Source organism: Alligator sinensis, unplaced genomic scaffold (assembly GCF_000455745.1).
Source record: "Alligator sinensis unplaced genomic scaffold, ASM45574v1 scaffold913_1, whole genome shotgun sequence".
Lineage (NCBI taxonomy): Eukaryota > Metazoa > Chordata > Crocodylia > Alligatoridae > Alligator > Alligator sinensis.
The window spans coordinates 304516-328737 of record NW_005842501.1 but is presented as its reverse complement, the minus strand read 5'-3'; the positions used below and the strand labels follow the sequence as shown (position 1 = coordinate 328737).

At 44.9% G+C, this 24222-nt stretch overlaps 1 protein-coding gene across 3 annotated transcripts in view; it reads right to left on the bottom strand.

The window, feature by feature from the left end:
• Window positions 1-24222, bottom strand: part of THSD4 (thrombospondin type 1 domain containing 4) — a 675583-nt gene that overhangs the window by 600850 nt on the left and 50511 nt on the right. The gene's annotated exons all lie outside the window — the stretch shown is intronic.

The window sequence follows — 24222 nt, the reverse complement described above, 5'->3', positions numbered from 1 at the left end:
CAGGGGGTCAGGCTAGATGATCTGTTCAGGTCCCTCCTGACCCTAGCTACTATGAAACTATGAAATCTCAGCTCCACACAGGAAAATGCGGATCACAACTGCCTGCTAAACCTTGAGCTTGATTTCAGATCTGACGTCACGACCTTCAAACACCTATTTCCTCAGGTGTCCAAAGGTTGCACTTGCACATTTAAGGCAATGTTAGATACCTTCATTGATGTCAGCCTTCTACAAGAGATGGCTTCCAAAGTACAAGAAATATTCAGCATTCTCCAGAGTCTCACTATGAATCTGACTTCTGGAGCTGGCGACTACTCATTAAGAGCTTTTTGATGGAGGACCACAGTCTTCTAAATGTTAAGCATTAGTCCCGTTTTCTCGTATGCCTCAGTAAGGACATCAATTATTGCCTGAAGGTCTGCTTCCAAGTGAGCACACACGACAGCATCATCAGGAGCTCATTGATTGAAGTTGGGGTGGTCTTGGTTTTCACTCAGAGTCAGCCAAGATTAAACAACTTGCCATCCATTTGGTAGTTTAGTTCCACTCTGACTAGAAGCTTGTCGGTGGTCAGATGTAGTATTGCAGTAAGGAACATTGAGTAGAGTGTTGGAGCAATGACGCAGCCTTGCTTAACTTGCATCTTAACCTCAAAGGAATCTGTGATAGATCTGTTATTGAGAACCACTGCTTGCATACCATCATTAAGCAGGCAAAGAATGGTGATGAATTTTGGTGGGCATCTGTACTTCAGACAAATCCTCCACAGTGCTTCTTGGTTGACAGAGTCGAAGGCTTTCATGATGTCAAAGAAGTCCATGTAGAGAGGTTTATATTGTTTCTAGCATTTGTCCTGCAGCTGGCAAGCAGTGAAGATTATGTCAGTTGTGCCTCTTGATGCCCTAAACCCACACTGAGATTCTAGGATAAGCTCTTCAGCAAGTGGAAGGAGACAGTTTAGAAGGGTTCTCATACTTCCTTGAAAACTTTGCACCATGAGCCAGTCAGAATTAGGCATCCCCATTAACACAGTATGTGAGTGCTTCTCAAAGACTCCAACAACCAACAGAGAATCAAAATCAGATTCTGTAGAAGGAATGACCTTTCCAGCACACTAAAAGCTGTCATACCTTGACATATGGGACTTCAAATGAGATGCCTAGTGCTCTTATTTCCTCCTACAGACAGCATGCATTGCAAATGCTCAGAATTTTACACAATTGTGCCTTTGGTGGCTCAACTCCCATTACACTATGCATATCAGGACGCATGTCTAGAATGTAATGTCATATTTCCATTTTTTATATGTTTAGAGGGGAGAGTGGGTTAAGGCTACTGAGTCCACCACATGATAGAAACAGACCATGCTAGAGTTACCAAAATTATTAACACACAAATTGCATATAAGCATGTCCACAAGATGAACAAGAAAAATTGAAAAAAGAAAGCCATAAACCTGAAAATAATTACATGCATCAGTAACATTTGAATGAGACTTCTCATAACCATATACATAAAGTTTTCCAATGATATATGGTTTATTGGGCCAAATTCATCCCTAGTATTAATGCAGTCACAGCAAGCATAAAATAGCCAACTGTTCTCTAAAAGCAGTAATACCTGAGTTTTATCCAGTTTGATATACACATATATATACACATATGTATACACACACACATGCATCCACATGCATATAACTGTAACCTCAGTCTCTTCCCTCTTAAATTATTAATCAACATCCCATATATGGCTACTGTATTTCAAGCTGTGTAGGTCGACATGGTATATAGGTCAATCCCCAGTTTTCCAATGTGAAAAGTTAGGATTTTCATAAGCACAGTTGTATACATCAGGGCCAGGCTCAGTGCTCAGCTAGCGTAGCCCCATCCCCTGCAAGTGGTGCTGCCTGGGCCATGCCAGCCAAGCTCCAAGCCTGGCCCACATCCCCAGCCAAGCACCTAGCCCATCCCCATCCCCTGCAAGCAGCACCAGGCTCAGTGCTCATCTGGGGGCATGCCACTCGCAGGGGATGGGGATGGGCTCAGCTCACACAGCCTCATCCCCTGTGATGGGGCTTTGACAACTGAGCACTAAGCCCAGCCCTGTTCCAGTCCCCATCCCCTGCGAGTGGCACCAGCCTTGGTGCTCAGCTGACATGGTCCCAGGCCTGCAAGCGGCACTGCCAGGGCTCACAAGCTATTGTATATAAGGCAAGGTTGAATTTTAAGTGTTAAAAATTGGGCTTCAAACCTTGACTTATACACCGTGAAATATGGTAATTGATATATAATCATAGAATCATAAAGAAATACAGCTGGAAGGGACCTCCAGAGGTCATCTAGTTCAACCACCTACCTGAGGCAGGATCATTCTTATCCAAACCATCCTGTACACTCCATAATCTAAACTCTACATAAAACTACTGTTAACCCTGACTCAACACAGACATAATACCCTAACCTGCCACAGGTAAACTTTAAGGGAACTACGGCAGCTAGTATCCTGGTTCTATGAAATGCCAATATATGCTCAAAAGATCCCAAGTAGGGGGTAATGCTCGCAGCTAGAGGAAGGACACCAATCTAACCTCAGGGTAAAATTCCTTCATAGCCCCTAAATATGATAATTGGTCAGACCTTGAACAGAGGAGCAAGACCCCCTAGCCAGAAACCTCTGGCTTTGGTCCCAACAGGAGCACTGGCACACCTTTAAGTTCCCACCTTTGGCTGTAATCAACACCCAATGCCTCTGACAAAGGCTTAAAAACAGCATGACACGTAGCAGAAAGGGGAGGTGGGAGCAACCAGCAAAGCCCAGAAACATTGTTAAATACCCAAAGTAGAACACAGGCCTACCTATGACTAGATCATCCACATGGCTGTCCTGCTTCTTCTGGAACACTTCTAGGGATGAATAGTCCACAGCTTCCCTAGGCAGTCTATTCCACTGCCTCACCATTCTAACAGTGAAGAAGTTTTTTCCATATATCCAATCTAAACTTACTTTGCTACAACTTCAAGCAATTGGTCTATGTCCTCTCTGCAGCAAAAGGTATTTTCCCTTTTTTTTATGGCAGTCCTCCAAGTATTTGAAAACTTACATGTCCCCTCCTAAGTGCCTTTTCTGCAAACTGGACAGGCCTTGGTACTTCAGCTTCACCTCATATGACTTGCTTTCCAAGCCCTTCATCATCTTTGTTGCCCACCTCTGGACCCTAACATCTGCATGTCCTTTTTCAAATGTGGTGCCCATAAATGCACACAATACTCCAAATGAGACCTAACCAGTGCTGAGTAGAGAGGCACTATCACCTCCTGTGTCTTGCACCTAATGCATCTCAAAAATCACATTCGCCTTTTGTGCAGCTGCATCAGACCACGGCCTCATATCGAGTACAGACATTTAGCCCATCACCACCCACTGCACACCTTCACTAGATGCAAATATCCTGATGTGGGAACAGTGGCTGCTCTACACCTCATAATCCCTGAGAGCAGTGGAGCAGCAGGGAAAAACTCCCTGTGCCTTCCCCAGACTGACATCACCCTAGCCTGCAGAAAGGGTGGGGAGCCACCTCCACCCTTCTGCTTCCAGTCTCTGGAGCAGGGTCCCCAGTCTGGGGAGTTGGTGGCAGGGCAAGGAGCAGCTGCTCCTCCACTCCTGGCACTAGGAGCAAAGAGAGCAATGAGCAAGTCCCCTGCCTGTTCCCCAGACTGTGGACCCACATCCAAGGAAGTGGGCAGGGAGCAAAAAAGCAGCTTCTCCATTCCTATCCCAGACTGGCCCAGGATGGGATTGGAGCAGCTCCCAAAGCTCACCCCCTGCCCCACACCAGATCCCCAGTCTGGGGAATGGGCAGGGGACTTTGCCCTGCTGCTCCATTTCCCTCCTGGACCAGACTGGGAGGGGAGTGTACAAGCAATAATAAAGGTAATCAACAGTGAATTTAAAAGCATAATTAAAATGTATTATATGTATTGTTCTTATTAACAGGGGTCTCACCCAATATATAGTGCCTTGAAGTATGGTATTCAGTTACTCCTTGTGGGGACTGGAAGGGAAAATCTTTATTCCTTCTATATATGTTTGAAGTCATATAACTGCCATTGGCCAGATAAATTACAAGGATTATAACCTTCTAAAGAAATCTATGGTCTAAGTGGCAGTTGCAAAATTTAAACAGATGTCAGTGATCCACCTAGGGACCAATCTAATTCCCTCAAATGTGGCCTGTATTTTGGCACATTTTAAAATATTGTCTCCACAATATAGGCCTGATCTTGCAATTGTGCACTTAGGTCCCAATGCAGAAGAACACTTAAGTGGGTGTTTAAACCTGTGGTTCTAGACAATCAACTCAGCATGAGCTTGAACCTGGGAGTAAGCTTCAGTGATGTTTTTCAAAGATTTCATTTAAATTACTGGGCACACCCACATGTTCTTAATGCACAGTAGCAAAGGTGCATTAAGTTTAGTACCTCTAAGATAAAGGTGCGGTAACTGCACTAATGCGCATTAGCAAAGGCAAACATTTTTTTTGTGACACAATGTGTAGTAGACTAATTCCATTACATATGAATGCATTAGCATGGTTTTTGCTGTGACGTGCTAATAAGCAATAGAACAGTCCACTGTGCATTAAGGAGTTCCATGTAGAGTCCCACTGAGTAGTAACCTCCCACAAAAAACACAACTTTAAATAGTGCCCCAGTAAGTAAAAGCTTTGTCACCTAGGTCAGGCCTGTCCAACATCTGAGCAGCCAGGTGCAGCTTGCCACATGGGCTACATGCTGCGCAAGTCTTCTCCACCTTAACCCCCTGGCCACATAGGATGCATGAGCTCCCCAGGCCCTTGCTACATGGATTGCAAAGGCTCCACAAGTGATGCAACCTCATGAACAAGAAGTGGAAGCTGTAAAGAGAGCCCAGAGACAGCAGCAGCAGAAAGAGCAGTGAGACAGCGTGGAAGGGTGGCCTTGGAGGAGGCCTGCAGGCCATAAGTTAACCCCTCACAGGTGATGAATTGGACAGCCCTGACCAAGATTTACATGAAGCAATGCAAGATCCTGTCCTTGATGAACCCAGCAGATATGTAGATAATACTCATTATCTTCCATGGTCTATGAATAAGGAAACTGCCACCTCCTTCTTGACCACTCCTATTATATTAATATATGTTTTTTGCCATCTTTTTCCCTAAGTTCCCTCTTTTCCAATCCCATTACTTCAAATTTGGGAGAGACAGAAGTTTGTAGTTCTGGTCTTTGTGTAAAACTTGGAAGAAAGAATAAATAACTGCTTATAAACTCACACCCTGACCACCAACTAGGACTATTACCACCACCACCACCTTTAAATATCCACTGCTTTCCTGTTTCAGAATCCAGGACAAACATGCTGAGTTTATCTTCAAATGTTCTTCTCCGTTCTTAAGTCTATTTTAATAGAATCATTTTACATTTACTCTTTCATTTCACCACTTAACATTTTCTATAGCATATTTTCCCCCTTTCAACCAATTCTCTAGTTTTGATCAAAGCACCATTACAGAACTCTTAGAAGATCATTTGACACCATGACAACAATAAATTAATGTCTTGCCCTATGTGACAAAAGTAATGACTGATATAGGATTAGGATCTTTGCTAGTCATTGGAGAAAACTGTATGATAGCACTTTTTGTGCCTAAAATTGTTTGACATATTTGATGTTTTTATTTTTTGAGTTAACGACAATGAACTAGGTTACAAAAAACAAACAAAAAAAAGGATGTATATGGAATAGAATTTCCTGGTATTACTAAAATGAAAATATCATGGAAAATTTGGAAGTGGTGATACTTTTCTGTTTTTAACCATGATGAAAGCATGTCACACATCATTACCATCTAAACTAAAACAAAGAAAACAAGACAAAAAACCCACAAAAACAGAAAAAACAAACAAACAAAACCCCCTAGGCATGCTCTAACAGAGCTGTGGCATAATCATTTAGTTGCTTATGGGGCCAAATCCTACTTGCCATAATTACAATGTATTTCTAAACTCAATAAAACTACCTTACTATATAAATATAGCAAGATTTAACCTAAAACCCAGCTTCGTGCTGAATGTCCATTTAGGAGTTTAAGCTTGGTGTAATTCTATAATCTAACAGGGACACTACCCATTCACTCACATTTGATCCAAAAAATCATAGCTTTATGAGCTTAAATAATGTTGTAGATTGATGATTTAAAAAAAATCATAGCAATCAAACCATTCATAAGCTTTCGTATGTTATCATTCATATGTTATCAATAAAATTATTACAATGTTTTGACAGGGCTTTAAAAATGAAAATGTTAACCTAGCTAAAAAACAAATGAAGTAAGGAAAAAGCAACAGTAACAATGGCAAAGTTTTTTTTTCTTCATTATACAAGCTACTGTAAACTACATAAGCTATATTTTCCTGTTTTAAAAAATATTTTCATAGTACTGTTAAAATACCTAAAGTTATACACATTTTTATTTTGCAGCATTATAAACATAGTTCAAAACTACTACTGCTTTAAAATTGTTCCACTCAAACATTCTTGCTCTCAAGCTCTTACTGCTTTCACATTTTTGTGCCTTCTAAACAGTCTTAAAGCTTCCAGTTAGATAGAAAACAAGGTTTACTTTGGAAGGGCTATACACCACACATCACTGGCCCTCTTTTCTTAAGATTTTAAGTCACAAAATAAACAAACTCTGGCTACTCCTGGTCACAGCTACTATCAAGCTCATACCTTGTGCTGTTTTAGTAGTTTCTAACGTAGAGAGTGCATAGAGTAGAATCTACTCACATTAGAAAGGAAGAGCTCTTCAGGCCTACGTGGATTCCCACTACTCTTCTGACATCAAGGCCATTGTTTCACTTCACAGCACTACTCAGCCTTGCATTCCATACACTCACCTTCCACCAACTTCACATCAATAAGGAGGAAACAGTATGAACATGAATGAAGAGCCACGTACCTAAACTCTGTCTGAGAATGCACTACTCCCAGGATGAGCAAATCATCATGCATGCTTTTATTCCATAAAGCACATTGCTTGGATTTAATACCACATTTCACTGCTATTAATTAAGTGAAGGCAACTATGCAACTCTTACTTCAATAACAGAAGTAAAATTAAAATAATATAACAGCTTGGTTATAGTGACTAAAGTCAAGTTCTTAAATGTAAATTAAAATAGCCTGATTTTCATAAGTAATAAGCAGTATGAGTTGTGTGTATTTAGCACCCTTTCAAAAAATCAGATCATGTTTGCTTAGGTGGCAGAAAACAGATTTAGGATCTTAACTTCAAGGATTCTGGTTTTAAAAATATGCCATTTTACTTATTCTGTAGACCTTTGTAGAGTGCAAACAAAATAATATACATGTGCATACTATAAATTTCATTTCCAATGCTGCTCTCACATTATAATATTGGTTAACCAATACTCTACAATGAAGTAACCGATGCAGCTAGATTAATAAAACTACTGCAATATAGTAGCATACTGTGTTCAACTGGGAACAGATGCTTCAGAAGTTTCACAGAATCATAGAGAAGTAGGGCTGGAAGGGCCCTCCAGAAGTCGTCTAGTCCAACTCGCCACCTGAAGCAGGATCATCCCTATCCAAAGCATCCTATACAATCCATAATCTGAACACTACACAAGTGACACAGCACAGACATAACACTCTAACATAGTGGTAAAGCAAGGGAGCCATGGCAGTCAATGTGCTGTTTCTACAAAAGGTTGTTAATATGCGCACAAGAAATTCCATGTAACAGGCCATGCCTCCCACTACAAAGGATGGCAAAACCCCCAACAGTCCATACCAATTTGACCATGGAGTAAAATTCCTCTCTCACCCCAAATACGGTGATTTGTCTGACCCAGAGTGGAGGAGCAAGCCAGGAACCTCTGGCTTTGGTCCCAGTAGGAGCACTGGAACACCTCAGTCAAAGTCCCCAGCCTTGGCGCTGAGTGAGTAAACGAGCAGCCGAGATAAGGCCTGCAAGGCCAAGGTTAGACAGTCTGAGAAAGAAGGAGCCCCTGGTCAACTCAAAAGAAGGAAGAATAACACCTGAGGGCTGGTGAGTCACTAGACACAGGTGATAATTAAAGGAGCTAAATACAGGCATACTCGGGAGGGTAAGCAGCCACCAGGGGGAGAATGCTGCAATCGGAGGAAGCTCTAAAGGGAGCTGAACCCCTCACGGAGGGGAAGTAACTACCGGGGAACTCCAGTAATAGACAAAACCCTCGGGAGCAGGGTGAGTGACCTGGGTTGGGCACCGCCCAGAGGGAGATTCATTTACTCCAAGTAGGGAAGATTTTTGCTTGTGTTAAAGTGAGAGCTCACTTTCTTTGTTTGCATGGCTGCCTGAGGGGCTGCCAGTGTTAAAGTGACAGCATACTTTTTTTGTTCTAGCGTTAACTTACCCAATGCAGGGTACATTGCGCTAAGGCATGACCCTGCCTTTCTGTTTTTTTCTATGCCCGGTGGACTGGATTGGCACAAGCAAGCAAGGTAGCTATCACAGAATCATAGAAAATTAGGGTTGGAAGGGACCTCAGGAGGTCATCTAACCCAACAAATTGCTCAAAGCAGGACCATCCCCAACTAGATCATCCCAGCCAAGGCTTTGTCTAGCCAGGTTTTAAAAACCTCCAAGGATGAAGAGTCCACTATGTCCCTGGGTAACCTGTTCCAGTGTTTTACTACCCTCCTGGTGAGAAAATTCTTCCTAATACCTAATCTAAACTTCCCTTGCTGCAATTTAAGGCCATTGCTCCTTGTTCTGTCATCTACCACTACTGAGAACAGTCTAGCTCCATCCTCTTTCGAACCCCACTTCAGGTAGTTGAAGGCTGCTATTTAATCCCTGCTCAGTCTTCCTTTCTCTAGACTAAATAAACCCAGTTTCCTCAGCCTCTCCTCAGAAGTCACGTTCTCCAGCCCCCAAACCATTTTTGTTGCCCTAGCAAAGGGGCCAGGTAGAGCAGAGGGGCAGACGCCAAGAAGGCCAAGGTGCCAACAAGGGAAAGTGACTGAACAGTAACACCTGCAAAGCACGGGCATGGCTGTAGGAGAAATTACACTTGGGCCAAAAAATTAAATAAATTTACATCCATTAAGATGGCTAATCCTATTTTTCTTTAAGAAAAATACCTGAGTTCAGATGCACCAAATTTTTATGCATTTAGCATGACCAGAGAATAGAAGAGTGTTTGAGCTGTGTTTCTAGTCCAGGTATCAAAAAGGAAGAAAGTAGATTCTATTTTTGCTGTTGTTTTTTTAATGGAAGGGTCTGTGCATAACATCTACTTATTCAACCATGAACAGAAATGAACAAGAGCAGATCAGTATAAATGACATCAAAACACAACTAGTGGCATGTAAATTGGGTTTTGGCATAACAGAACTGTCCCTACAGAGGTTAAGTTTAGACCTACAAATCAAGCAACCTGCTTTTGCCTATTCAAATCTAATATGAGATCAGGAGAAAGAAGCTTCTTCAAAAAGGAAATATTGCTTTTGATATTAACTGACGCCCTCTTTCCTTCCTTGTCCACAGACCTAGAAATGCCCTAACCTCTGCTGCAAGCTGTAGGCAGAACTTACACATGGTGTGGTGTGACAGAGCAGGCTCTCACTCCAACTGCTGGCACCAGAAGAAAAGAAATGGAGCTGTAGCGATGTGAGAGGTTGATGATTTTTTGGATTCTTTCCTCGGTACAAATCCTTCCTCTCACCCTGTTTCCATATATAAAAATGCTTTAAGTAAACCCTTCCCTCATTAATATATTTCCAAAACTATAGTGAGACTGATTTTTCATTTGCATGTAGAGACATAATTCCTTTCAGCTTGCACTGTTTATCTAAGCCTGCACTGCCCACTCACCTCATTAATATCTCATAAACCTGACTGACAATTGCATTTTTTTCCTTTAATAAAAACAGGCACATTGGGTTTAATTCAGCCCAAAGTGTACAACAATGTCAACCCATGTGGATGTAGCTGCAGGGCCTCTAGAGAAGTTGTGGAGAGGAGTTGTGGGTTTGTTGCTTAGGTGACCAGAGCAGCTTAATTAGCCGGTAGCATTAGAGGGTAGGAAACTCTGCTTAAGGCACTCTGCAGGAGAAATGTTCACTTTAAAGTTGTCTTTTTCCAGCAGCTGTCCTGCTCCAAACACTTCAGCTGAAGGAAGACTAGTCATAGGGCGCTGACAGACTTGGGGGGAACCCCCCCTCCCCCCCCACAAAAACTGGTGCTTTACGAGAAGAAGCATCGCACTACTTCAGCCCAGCTCCCCAGAGCATGTATCGATCAGGCACTTCAGCAGGGCTTTTTGGCACTTTGATTAGCTGTTTGAATCAGGTTTAGATAAGATAAAAGCACCAAAAAGCCCCCTGAAGCACCCAATCCATACAGACGTTGGGCGAGCCAGGTCAAATTAACGTGATACCTCTTTTGGGAGTGCACTGCACTTGGTGAAGGAGTGTGCCATTTTTTTATTTCACATCTGTAAGCTCCCAAACAGACTAAGTACAAGCATTCAAGGCAGCTGAGGTAGAAGCACTGTAACTTTTGAGCTTTACTCTAAGTGCCCAGAGTTCAGTCAGGAGCAAACAGAACGCACGTTAGCCCTCATGTAGAGGGGCTCGGAGCCTGCCTACATGGTCAGAGGCCAGCAGTAGTGGGGCTCTTGCACAGCTCCCAACATGCCCTGCAGGCTCCCTGGGCTGCCAAAGACTCCCAAGTGGAGCCAAACATCCAAGCCATCCCAATTGGCTACTGGGGGCATCACAGCTGCCCCTTGGCCCTGCTGCAGCAGTGGCTCCTCATGGCCATGAGCCATCAGCCAGCTGTCTCATGCATGTCCACTCAGCACAACCTGCACCCACCAAGCATGTGCATGTGTGTCAGATGCCTGGGTTCTCTGCATGCATGACAGATGCCTGGGTTCTATGTGTGTCCATGTGTGTGCACGTGCCCAGGACACCTGGGTTGTGTGGGGGACACCTGGGTTCTCTACATGTGCACATGCCCCAGACACCTGGGTTCTGTGTCTGTGGGTGTGTCTGCTTGCCCTGGATGGCTGGGGTTGGTATTTGCACACACACGAGAGAGAGAGAGCGCGCGCGTGTGTGTGTGTGTGTGTGTGTGTGCACGCGCACATGCCACATGCACACACACCAATTCGCACACGCACACAGAATCCAGCCACCCAGGGCACAACTGGGCCACTGACATGCACGTGTCTAATGAAGCTGATGCCTAGGGCACACACCAGAATGCTGGGGAATGCTGCACAAGGAAGAGATGCGTCTTAATTTAAAATGTTGTGGTTCCCAAACTTTAACTGTGTTTAATAAAGAAAACCTGTTGAACATTGCCAGCATCTCATCTTGGTCCTTCCTCCCAAAGGGATGACAGAACCTGGAGGGGGATTTGGGGTAAGAGGGAATGCCACTGACCCCAGAACTGAAAAAACACAAAATCTTGGGAGAAAAGGTACAGGGTATAGGGCTTTTGACCTGGCACCCTAATTTTAGGTGTCCAGAGTCAAGACCAGGGACTTTTCTGTGTAGGAGCTTGACAACTGCATAAGCCTGGACCCAATGTCCGTCTGAAAGAGCTGTGGGCTGGAGGCATTACTGCAGTGGGTGCCAAAGACTGCTGGCCTTCCCACACTGGACCTTCAGTGCCTTGGCTTCTGTGGCTACATCTCCCCCTTCGAGGGCCATGGACCTGCAAATCTCGTCAATGCCCAGGGCTTATGTCAGACAGCTGGGCTGAGCCAGGGGGCTGCCTATCCCTACCAAGGCTGCCCCCACTTATTCACAGTGGGAACCAGGCCCTGAGTGGGGCCAGAGGCAATAAAAGAGCTCCCCCTGGGCCTCCCAGCAGGGGGTGAGCAAGCTGGGACAGCTAGGCTCGGCTGTCAGAGCCCTGGCCCTGTAGGCTGGTGAGTGGTCCTCTCCCCTGCCACCACCACCATTATGAGTGTGCCTGAGCCCCTTCAGGACTGAACTGGAACTGCATGGGGGTTTTGTACCTCCAGGGCAAATGCCGGGGGGCCTGGACTGTGTGTCTTAACTCCCTGCGACTCTCTTGACATTGCGACTCTCTTGGCTCTGCTGAATTATGCAGTGTCCCCTCCATACAGTGTGTCCCCCCCCTCCATATATTGTGTCCATTTGGCACTGGAGACCCCCATCATGCAACTCAACAGTCTGCGTATAAGCATCCCTTGGCCTGTCCATCTCCCCCATACACATCTAGATTTGTTCCTCCTGGCAGTCAGCCCCTGGCATCAAGAGTCCACAGCGCGCAGCCTGAGCTCAGAGGCTGCAACCACAGCTTGTAACATCTCTTCTTCATTTTGCAGCACCTCATATGTACATCTTTCATTTGCTCAGCAGGTGTTTGGCCACCTGTCCTGGACTCACCATGCCACCCACCATGAGCTGGTCTTTCACACAAAGACATAGAGCCTATAGACAAGGGGGAGGGGCTGCTTATTTTGCAGGAGTGGGAGAGGGAGTTGGGGGGGGGGGTAGCAGGTATGGGGCTAAGATGGGCCCATGATCACAGGAGAGGGTTAGGGGGTTGCCTGAAGTCAGGGGTGGCCAAAATGGTGGATCCATTTCCTAGCAGCCCCTGCCCATATCGCTCTGGTCAGTTTCCATGGAGACCTGGATACCAGCAGTGCCGTGATAATGAGGGGCCAAGGTTTCCATGGAGACTGGCCCCAGCAGTGCTGGCAGGGCACCCAGCTGGGCAGGGAGCTGCTCTGTGATCTTGCAGGGGTGACAGAGTGGTCCGAAGCCAAGGCAGAGCCATGATCCGCTGCTGGCACGCCCCTGCCAAAGGTGAATCGCAGCTCTTCTCCAGCTCTGGACCATGTTGTTACCGCCACAAGATCCCAGCCCCAGATTAGCTCACCGCACTGCCACATGCCCTGCCAGTGATACTGGGGCTAGTCTCCGTGGAAACCCTGGCCCCATGCTGTCACGGCGCCACTGCTAGGCAGGGGGCTACTGAGAAATAGAGTCCACTGCAGGCCAGACCCTTGCTGTAAGGGGCTGATACAGTGAGTGCCTGTGATATGATAACTGGAATCAGCCAGTCCCCAAAGGACTTCACTCTCACACTGGATCAGAAGGAATGGGGGAAAAGTGCTCTTGGGCCGCTTGCCAGCACATCCAGGTATACAACCCAGGAGTCACCTTGGCAGCAAAACCTGAGAGGCTTAGATAACAGCTCCCATGTCAGAGTTGTTCCATCGCATATGCCGCTTTCCTGGACTGGAAAGGAGGTCTGTGGATATTTTGCAAAGAGGACTTTTTTTCCGAATTTCTGCTACACTGCGATTGTAGCAGTTGTCAGGCACAGCTGCGTCAGCTCTCTTCTCCTTGACCTGGGGGCACACACTGCCAAAACTGCTGTTTACCCTTTTGCACACTGACCTCAATAAACACTATCAATGTCTTTCCATGAGTACTTTGTGGGGAGGGGGAGCTGTTTACATCTAAGTGCTTGAGGTATCTGTGCTTAGGCTCCGATCTCCCATGGACTGCGGCATATCCCTGAGGGAAATGCCAAAGACATGTCAGTTAGGCAGGTGTATGATCCTACTGAATGGAACATACTCTCTTAAGCATTCAGGATTGGGGTGGTGGGGAGAACTGGTGCCTTGGCTGGGCTCCAGGCTTTAGCAGGGGAGGGCAGGGCTGAGAGGAAAGCAAGCAATTCACCCTCACCCTATGCCTTTTAGTCCTGGCCCTCCTCCCTCTGGCCCCAACCTCTTTGTGGGCTTCTTAACCATAATGACCCAAACAGGGCTATGACCATGGAGGGGATTGGCTTTGGCAGCCTCAGGTCCCTGCCCCTACCCTGATGCCCCTTTCTTCTCCTCATGGGGGCTCTGCAATTCCCCCAGGACCTGAGTCCCCATCATGGTTGTGTGGAGCGGGAGTAAACCTTATGACAGGTTACAAGGCATCCTCACACATGACATGACTCAGAAGAAGTTTCAGGAGTAGTCGTCATGGATCCTAGGGGTTGTGCCAGCACAGCAATTGCTGTGGTGGTACTGGGGGGGGGGGGCCCTGGAACATACTTCATGCCTCTGGGAGGGGACGACACTAATATATGGGGAGAGGTGGGCACGCTAGAAGGGAGGGACAGGTTACAAGTAGATCTGGACAGGTTACAGGGGTGGGTGGATGAGAATAGGATGGGATTCAACACTGACAAGTGCAGGGTACTGCACCTAGGGAGGAAGAACTAGCAGCAGACCTACAGGCTGGGGAACTCCCTTCTCGTCAGAGCAGAGGCAGAAAAGGATCTTGGAGTCATTATTGATTCCAAGATGAACATGGGCAGCCAATGTGAGGATGCAATCAGTAAGGCTAACCATACCTTGTCATGCATCCACAGATGCATCACGAACAGGTCCAAGGAGGTGATCCTCCACCTCTATGCGACACTGGTTAGGACACAGTTGGAGTACTGCGTCCAGTTCTGAGCACCGCACTTCAGGAGGGATGTGGACAGCATGGAGAGGATCCAAAGGAGGGCCACTCGCATGATCAGGGGGCAGCAGGGCAGGCCCCATGAGGAGAGACTACGGGACCTGAACCTGTTCAGCCTCCACAAGAGAAGGCTGAGAGGTGATCTGGTGGCCGTCTATAAACTTCCCGGGGGGACCAGCAGAGAATGGGAGAGGCCCTGTTCCCCCCGAACACTACCAGGAGTAACTAGGAATAACGGCCATAAGTTGATTGAGAGTAGGTTCAGGCTAGACATCAAGAGGCACTACTTCACAGTCAGGGCGGCTAAGATCTGGAACCAACTTCCAAGGGAAGTGGTGCTCACTGCTACCTTAGGGGTCTTCAAAAGGAGGCTAGATAATCACCTAGCTGAGATCATTTGATCCCAACATTCATTCCTGCCCATGGCTGGGGGTCGGACTTGATGATCTGCTCCAACTTGATGGATGCTCCGACTTGATGACCCTTCCAACCCTAACAATTATGAAACTATGAAGCAGAGATGTGTGACAGGACTCTCTTTGGAAAAACCATGTCCCCTATGTCGGGTATGGTGCTGCAGGGACTCCCTGTGCCACCTCTTCCTCTGGTGGTGTTCCTGTGGATGTAACTCCTCTGCAACACCCCTGGTCCTGGAGGTGTGGGGAGTGGGAATGTCTGCCTTGTTCTTGGCAAGGAAAGGGGACAGGTCCTTGTAGAATATCATGCTCTGCACCCAGCAAACAGACCACTTTGTAAATGTCCAGCACATGGCAATAATGCCTTCTTATCACTGTGGCCTTGTTTAGAGACTACAACCAGTCTCTGTTGTGGCTCTATGCATGCATCTGCTGGGCGATATACTTGAAGACATCTCTGATTTGATACCCTATCTGGACCTGGCACTGGATGTGTTCCTTCCCCAAGATGTCTATAAGACCCTTTATTTCCCCAAACTGCCACCTGCATTCCCAGGCTTGGCTAGTGGCAGCCGATAGGCTGGGTTTATGCATGGTCTGTGGCAATGCCCATGGGTCTTTGTGTCCATGGGTGGGGTGAGGGTCTGGCTGCAAGGGGCAAGAATGTAGAAGGCTGGAAAAGTGGATGGAAGCAGTGGTGGATGAGCAAGGGTGCAATTCTCAGTGTGTAATTTTCACTCTCACTTCAGAGGCTTGGGGCCCCTTGCTCCTGCATCACCTGGCCTCTGATGCCCAAGGTCACCCCTAGAATCTTGAAATGTCCAGGGGTTTTCAGCTGATTCCCCATGATTCTCGCAATGCCACATGCTCCACCCAGGCTGTAAAATTTGAGGGTACAAGGCTCACATGGTCCCATAAGTCCAAGGGTCTGTTTGCCCCATCTTGGAGGTTCAGTGCCCCCTACAATCATATCTTCCCATGCACAGAACTACCTAGTTGATCATTTACTAGCTATCTGATCAGTGAGCAAGAATAATGGGAGTCAATTTGCACTGAATCAGAATGAAGGCGAAGGCAAGAGCCTTCCCTCCAAAAGAGGTCACAAAAACATTGACAGAGAATTCCAGAAATATACCAATACTACACGTATTTGTGTCCACCAGATCAATGGAGGATTTGCATTAGTGAAACAAGATGACCTCCAGCTTATGAGGTAAACCCTGATGCAAAAGCCTTACTAAGCCATTTTCATTAAAAACTATTTGAGAGAAAAAGGGAAATGAAACATAAGAATCAAATCCCAATTTTAATTTCCTTCCACAAAGCTTAAAACAGTGGAGTGGAACAACAAACTGTTTTCATTTTAAAAAAATATTTTTTTTCAGTAAATTATATTTTTCATTGCAAGGGGCCACTTTCTGCAGAAAATATTCAGTTTTCATCTAAATACTACATTCCCTGATAACCAAAACAAAGGGTGATTGAGAAATGCCACTGTGGTGCTGTCAGGGTGTTGAAGCTCAGTTCTAATGGGTAATAGCTACCTCAGGTGTTTCTTTCAGAGCAGCTTTTCTATTTTCAATTAAACTATAGCTAGCTGGGGAAAAAATCAAAAACAAAATACTGTATTCCAAAAAGCATCAGAATTATGTATTTTTATATGTTGTAATTCCCTCTCAGAAGTTCAACAGCATCCCAATTTTTAACAATACTGTTTCTTTATCATTTGGGCACAATTAGTATTTCCCCATATACCTGAATCCCCACACAGGTTCTGAGTATAGCTGGAGGAACATGACAATGTTTGTCCATCATCATCTAACACCATATCTTCCAAAAAAACCCTATAGACATACACTGGTATTATCTGTAGTGGTAACACAGTTCTATAAAACATGTTTACTATGCCAGGTAGCGTGCGGGCAAATCTAGGAAACAGATTCACCTAGTTAGTTCCCCTTAGAGCCTCATATATAGCTGCCATTTTCTGCTTGACACCCTCAGTGAAAAATGAAACAATCTATTCAGTTTCAAACATATCTGCTAATAAAGAGTATAGGTGATTGGGTTTTCCATCAGAAAACATTATTTTGGCAAAATTGAAATATTTAATGGATGTGTCAATTTTGATGAATTTCTGGACAGGATTGAAAATGAAGGATTATGTTCCAACTTCTTAAATTATCTTTGACTTCTACTTCTGGCTATCATTTTGTTTCAACATAAAAGTAATAAGATTTTAAACTTTAATTTTATACTTATAACATTTGTGTGTGTGTATAAATTTCATATTACAAGGTTTACAATTTTTACATTCCAGAAATGAAACATTTGAAAAGATTGTTTCACTGTTTCCAAATTAAATATTGTTCAAGATTTTATCTTTCCTTCTCTAAATGAAATCCCATTTTCTAATCACCTGATACTTACTGAATAACGCCTTTAAATTTTATTCTATTCTTAAAGCCACAGATAATCAAGAGGCAATAAACAGCAATCAAGTCCTAATTCAGCAAAGCATTTACTATTTAAATAGTAAATACTTTGCTGAACAAGGATGTTTTGATGAATCACAACTAAATGGCTGATGATTAATTAGGATAGGAGAAGGACTAATTACACTTAGGCCTCATACAGAATTCAGTTTCTCCTAAGAGAATTTCTGCTCTCCCAGGAGAAACCACAAGTGTACAGATGTTCAGGCTTTTTCTCATAAAGTAAAAATAACCACTTGAAGAGAAAAATAACCTGGGAACAACTAGAGTTCAATCACTCCCAGGAGTTTCTCCTAGAAGAATGAATGTCTATACACATTGTAGTTTCTCTCAGAAGAAAACATAGTCCTCCGGCATTCCCTCAAACCCTCAGAAGATAGTGTGTCACTTGGTGAACTCTGCTGCTCCAGCAGGAGGTAAAACATGTCCCCTTCACAATCCCCACATTTGCTGTTGGGTCCTGGGGGTTGGGGGATTGAGCATCTCTCCTCTAGCCTTTCCCCTCCCCCCGCCCACCTCAGGGGGCTCCAATCCACACGCCCGACCCTCCAGCGCTGGCTTAGCAAGCCCCAAAACGAGCTCCGTCTGCTCCCTTCCCCCCACCCCATTCTGAAAACAGCACAAGAAGCAGGTCTGGGCTGCATCAGCAGTTTCAAAGAAAAAAAAAAGTAAAATCTATCCATTCTGGATAAACTAAATCTATGGTTACCTGAACTAATTTGTAGGCCTGTGCGAAGCGGCTAGTATTCACTTCGGATTCAGATTTGGACAATTGGGGGGACAGTGATTCGGTGATTGGAATCACTGTCCCAAATCAATTCGGCCGGATCTCATTTGGAGATTCAGCTGCCGCCGAAATCAGCCAAATCTCCAAATTAGACAGGCCCATTCCCCACCCACTTGCCCAGGCCCAGCCTCCCAGCTCTTTAAAAAAGCCTGGCACTCACCACAAGCCCCTAGAAGAGTCAATACGTTCTGCCATAAGCCCCTAGAAGCCCTGACAGCTGCAGCAGCAGCCAGTGAGTGGGGGCTTTTTTGTTTGTTTGTTTTTGTTTGGGAGCCGGGCGACTGGGGCCAGGCGGGACAGCCATGGGGGGGGCTGGGAGAGTGGGGGGGATGGGGGCCATGTCAGAGCCCTCCACACAGTGAGGGTTGGGGGAGCAAGCAGGGGATGGGGTGGGGCAGGAATCCTCCAATGGTCCTCTGTCTCCTAGTCCAGCCCCTTCCCCCCCGTCCCCTACTTACTAGCATGGAGTCCAGGTCCAGCTTCCTGCAATGGTAGACGGGGACTGCCCAAATATCCAAAGCTCTCTTAATCTTTTCTGCATTGATTCAGAGAGCTTTGAATGGATTCAGACCTTTTTATTAGTCTCCTGATTCAATTCAGATTGAGAGATTCAGCCACCGAATCAGGTCAAATCTCCTCTGAACTGAATCAGCACCTGAAGCTTCGCACAGCCCTACTAATTTGCCTATATGGTAAATTATATTAATTTCAAGGTCACTTCTTTCAAATATGACCCTCATTTTCATGTGCTCAGGGAAAGCATGGTCTGACAGTAAAGAAAGAGGGGAGGGGTTGAAGGGAGAAGAAGGTTGGGGGGTAGAAGGCAAGGGGGCTACCTGACCCCCGGGTTTGTTTTCTCTGTTGTAGCAATGGGAGGGGGACAAGACAAACGTCCAACTAGATTCTCTACCTGTAAAATCATTAAAAATATATAAATTTTCCATAGAATCCAATCACTGGGGGTTGTCTTATAATTAGGATCATCTTATATTCAAGTAAATACATATATTTTCAATTTTGTTAGGCTATTACTCATGTTTGCTGATTCCTCTACTTTCCTGGTCAGCTGCCTGAAAGCAGTCTGACATCTTTACCACTTTTTCCAAATGGTATAAATGCATTTTGCTTCTCTGAAGGATTTCTATTGATGTTGGAATGTATTTCCTTTGGAAACAGATTCTTTTCATCTTACTATGTTCTCAAATGGTAGCACATCTCAGTCAAAAATCTTAATCCCTATTTTATTGTTTTCTAGAAGTCTGTTAAATTATATGCATGATGCAATAATTATGAATATTCCAAAAACTTCCATATTTCTATATATTATTTTTTAATAGCCTCAGACTGTTTCCTATGCATATCCATTTGAAGGACAATTGAAGAACAACTTTCCAAGCAAAAGTCAAATATAGATCTCACTGATATTATGACATTCATTTTGTACATAAGAAGATATTGATAGCAGCCTTCCTCACAACAAAGTTTTTTAATCTCTGGACTTTATAACATTCAGAAAACATCAAGTTCATCATGATAATGCATTTCATTTTAAGTTAATAATTTTTGTCCTAGGCTAGGGACAGACATTACACAATAACTAGTTTAAGTGACCAGAAACTGGCTTAAACCTGTAACAGAACAGATGTTCAGTGCATATAAACCAGTTTGAAAGGGCTGAAACTGGTTTAAGATAAATCTGGTGAATGTAGTATCAGAGTTAACCAATTTGGGTCAAACCACTTTCGGCAATGTCTGTCCCAGCCCCCTTCCTGGTTTAAATTAAACCAGAATCCCAGATGCTTTGCAACTCTGAGCAGGGCTCTGCTTTCTGCTCCAGCCCAGGAGGGCTGGCCCCACCCCCTGCTCCCTGGCTGCAACTCCAACAGACTACAGGTACAGCAGCATCTAAAACCACCGGGGGCCACTTTATATGAAAAATAGAAATTATCAGTTACATTAATAAGATTTTAAAACCTACATTTACAATTGCTCTCTCGTAAATGTAAAAATACTCTGCATGAATACAGTAGCTTTCACCATACCTAGAAGACATAAAAACTCAGAATAGATTTCTGAGGATTTTCTTCAGACAGGAAAGCAGAGCCTTGTTTTGAAGTTCTGCATTATGAGCCTGCTATGCAACACATTGACTTTTATATACCTCTCTGTACTATTTTTTGCATACTATTCTCTCCTAAACACTCTGTTTCTCTCTTGACAGGAGAGTTTCCTTCAAACTATACCAGCTTCCAGTGGGTCCCAGGGACCACTTCAGAAGCTAGGAATAATCAGAGAGGAATACAACCCCAGCCGTAACTCTTAGACTGGTAGCACGACTGCCCTGGAGGTTAAAACCCAGGAGGAAGATCCTCTAGGAATTGAATCAGACAGGATTAGGAATACTTGTGCTGCTCATTGCAGAGTCAGTATTAACTCAGGCCTTGGACACACATTACTTTCATAGTGCTAAAAATGCCCGTACAAAAAGTGAGTGTCCATATATTCAGGCAGTTTGTGATGCTACAAAGATGGTGGATCCATCGCAGAAGTGCATTTTAAATAGGAACTTGTTTATAGAGACACTCCCTTTGTGGTACCAGATGAAATGCGGTAGCAGTTATTAGGTCTGTGCGAAGCGGCTAGCATTCACTTCTGATTCGGATTCGCCTGATTCAGGGGAAAGTGATTCGATTTAGTGATTCAAATCACTGTCCCGAATCGATTCAGCTGAATATGATTTGGAGTCTTGGCCGCTGCTGAATCAGCCGAATCTCTGAATCAAACAGGCCCCATTCCCTGCCCACTCTCCCAGCCCCGTCAATTGCTGCCCCACCTGGCCCCAGTATCCCAGCACCTTAAAAAAAAAAAAAAAAAAGCCCAGGCAGGGGGGCAATCCCCACTGCCCCACATTGCATGAGGGGGCTCTGCCACAAGCCCCCAGAGGCCCTGACTGCGGGGCTTTTTTTCTTTTCTTTTTTTAAAGAGCCAGGATGCTGGGGCCGGGCAGGGCAGCTATCGACAGGGCTGGGAGAGCGGGTGGGGGATGGGGGCTCATGGCAGAGCTCCCCACGCAGTGCAGGGCTGTGTGGGGAAGCAGGGATAGCCCTCTCCCCCCCCCACCCCGGCCTGACAGGACTCAGTGAGTGCCAGCCTTTTTTTGCTTTTTTTTTTTTTTTTTTGTAAGAGCTGGGACACTGGGGCCAGGCAGGGCAGTCATTGAAAGAGTTGGGAGAACAGGCGGGGGCCAGGCGGCACTCAGGGGGGCTGAGAGAGCAGGCAGGGGATGGGGCTGGGCAGGGGTCCCCTCATGGTCCCCTCCCCCCTCCTTCACCCCCCTACTTACCAGCATGGAGTCTGGGTCCAACTCCCTGCAGCAGCGAGTAGGGACTGCCTGAATCTCTGAATCTCTCCAAAGTTTTCTGAATCTTTTCCAGATCAATTCAGAGAGCTCCAAATTGATTCAGAACTTTTTACTGGTCTCCCAATTCAATTTGGATTCAAAGATTCAGCCGCTGAATCAGGCCGAATCTCCTCTGAATCGAATCAGCACCCGAAGCTTTACACAGCCCTAGCAGTTATATGCAATGCTATAGAAGGAGATCTCAGCTTCCCAGCATCCCATGGTTCTCTGCTATCCCTTCCACCCTCTGAGAAGAAGGAAAGGAGAGCAGATGGCCTCCTCAAAGCCTGTAGAGAGCAGTGTTGCAGCTTGGCTTCCCATGGCAGTTTTTAAATACTGCTATATGGGTGTGCATACATGCCCTGGTTGGACACTACCAAGTCACTACAAAGATGAACTCTTTCCTGCCATGGCAGGGGGTCAGATTTGATGATCTGCTCAGGTCCCTTCTGACCCTACGTACTATGAAACTATGAAACCATGTGCTCTCCAGCCAGGGGGTGATAGGGAGCTGCTCTTTTGTTTCCCACAGCCCTCTGAGCCCCTTGACAGGCTCACTGATAGGCTCACCCCACAACTGTTGCTCCTCTGACAACAGAGTAACAGTTGATGCACACTCATAAGCAGCAGCTCCTCCTTCCCTTTATTGCATAAAATGTATGTTTGTGAATACTCAAAAACATGGAACTGGCAAGGTCTCCCTTTCCAGCTGCCATTTGAATGGAGAGAGTTTCTTTCAAGAAGTAATGTCAGCTCTTTGTCCTGCAGAATGGAAAGGCAGGCTGTATTGCTGGGATTCCCTCAGGGTAACATCAGAGGTTGCCAACCAACCAGCCATTTCTTATTTAGGTCACTATGATGTCTTTACAAAGGGAAACCTCTGGTTGGCTGATTAACTCAGAAGTCCTGCAGAGTGCGATGGTTAAAAACTTACACACCAAAAAATCCTCCAGAAAATTTTCAAAGCTGTCCTGATAGGAGATGTACCCCAACCAATTTCAGTTAGACAGAGGATCATAAACATGTGGGGTCTTTCCAAAAAAACCTAATCAAATCAGCACTTAATGGGATTCTGTAACAACACTCCCAGCTGTCCTATCCCAGTAACAAAAATTGTTTACTTCCTAAATTTACTTTGCCAAATTTAAAGATCTGTTACATACTGTTAAGTAGAGAGGCAGTCACCTATGAAAGCTTATGCCTCTCTGACTGAGTTAGTCTCTTAAATGCTGCCCTGCCCAAACAACCTCCATCTGTCAAGGCTATAATCTATAGGGCCTGGTACATATAGCCTGGCACTGAACGGGGAATTAAGAAATCTGGGTTCTCTTCTTTTAACCTTTAAGACCTTCGTCAAGACACACTCCTTTTTCCTTTGGTTCATTTACTTGCCCATCCTTTTTCTGACATCTCTTTAGGACAGGGATTATTTCTTACTATTTGTTTGGACAAAGTCAACACCTGTAGGATCCCATTCTCCTACTATACATTGTTCTGATATAACTACAATAGTAGTATAGTTCAAATACTTGTATAAATACCTATGAAAACTTGCTTTCAATATTTCTATTCCCTTTGCCAACACAAAGGGAACACATAGGTGAAAGAAAAGGAAAGCAGAAGAAGAAAAGATCAGTAATGGAAGTGCTTAAAGTTCACTTAATAGCAAAAGGTCTCAAGCCAATCCAGGAAAAGTAGCTTATGAAGTCAGTCACAGACAGGGTGGCTGTTGAAGAGGGATCCTCAAATATATTTTAACCATTTTAAATTAATCCTTTATATTTGGTCAAGAACAAATTAAATTCCATCATTTGCTAGCCAGGGGCTCAATAAATTAGCTTTAATATTCCCATTCCAACCACGGTTTAAAGACTGAATTCTTAACATTATTATATTACTATAAACAGATGTCACAATAAATACTAATAAGAAGATGAGCATTTTGGGCACAGACAGAAGCAACAATTTTCACCCATCTTACCGCAGAAAGTGGTCTATAACTATGATCAAACACAAAGCTGCACACTGCTTAAAAAATAGTTGATCAGGCAAAAATGTTCAGATGAAGACGTTTGTGTCTGCCTCCCTGCCAGTCTCCAAGCTGTTTTCAGAATAGGAGTGGGGAAAGGGAGCAGAAGGAGTTTGGTCCGGGGGGGGTTTCAGCCTCTGCTGAAGAGTGCGACAGGTGTATTGGAGCCCCCACTCCGAGGCAAGTGTGCTCCAATTCACCCACCCCACCCTCCAGCACAGCTGGGGACCCCCTAGAACAAGTTTCATCTGCTCTCTTTCTCCCCTCCCATTCTGAAAGCAGAGCAGGCTGGCAGGTAGGAGGGGCTGTTGCTAGACTAAACTGGCTATAGGCTCAAAGCCAGCAGTTAGATTCCTCTCCCCCCTGGAGCCAACAGTGAATTTCTGTTTGGTCCAGGGGGTCAGTATAACTCAGAACACTTCCTGCAAATCATTCGGAGTTACAACAGGGAGATGTACTTCTGTGTGCATCCTTTACATAAAATACAAGCAAAAAACCACACATCTTTCCTATTTACCTCAAAGTAT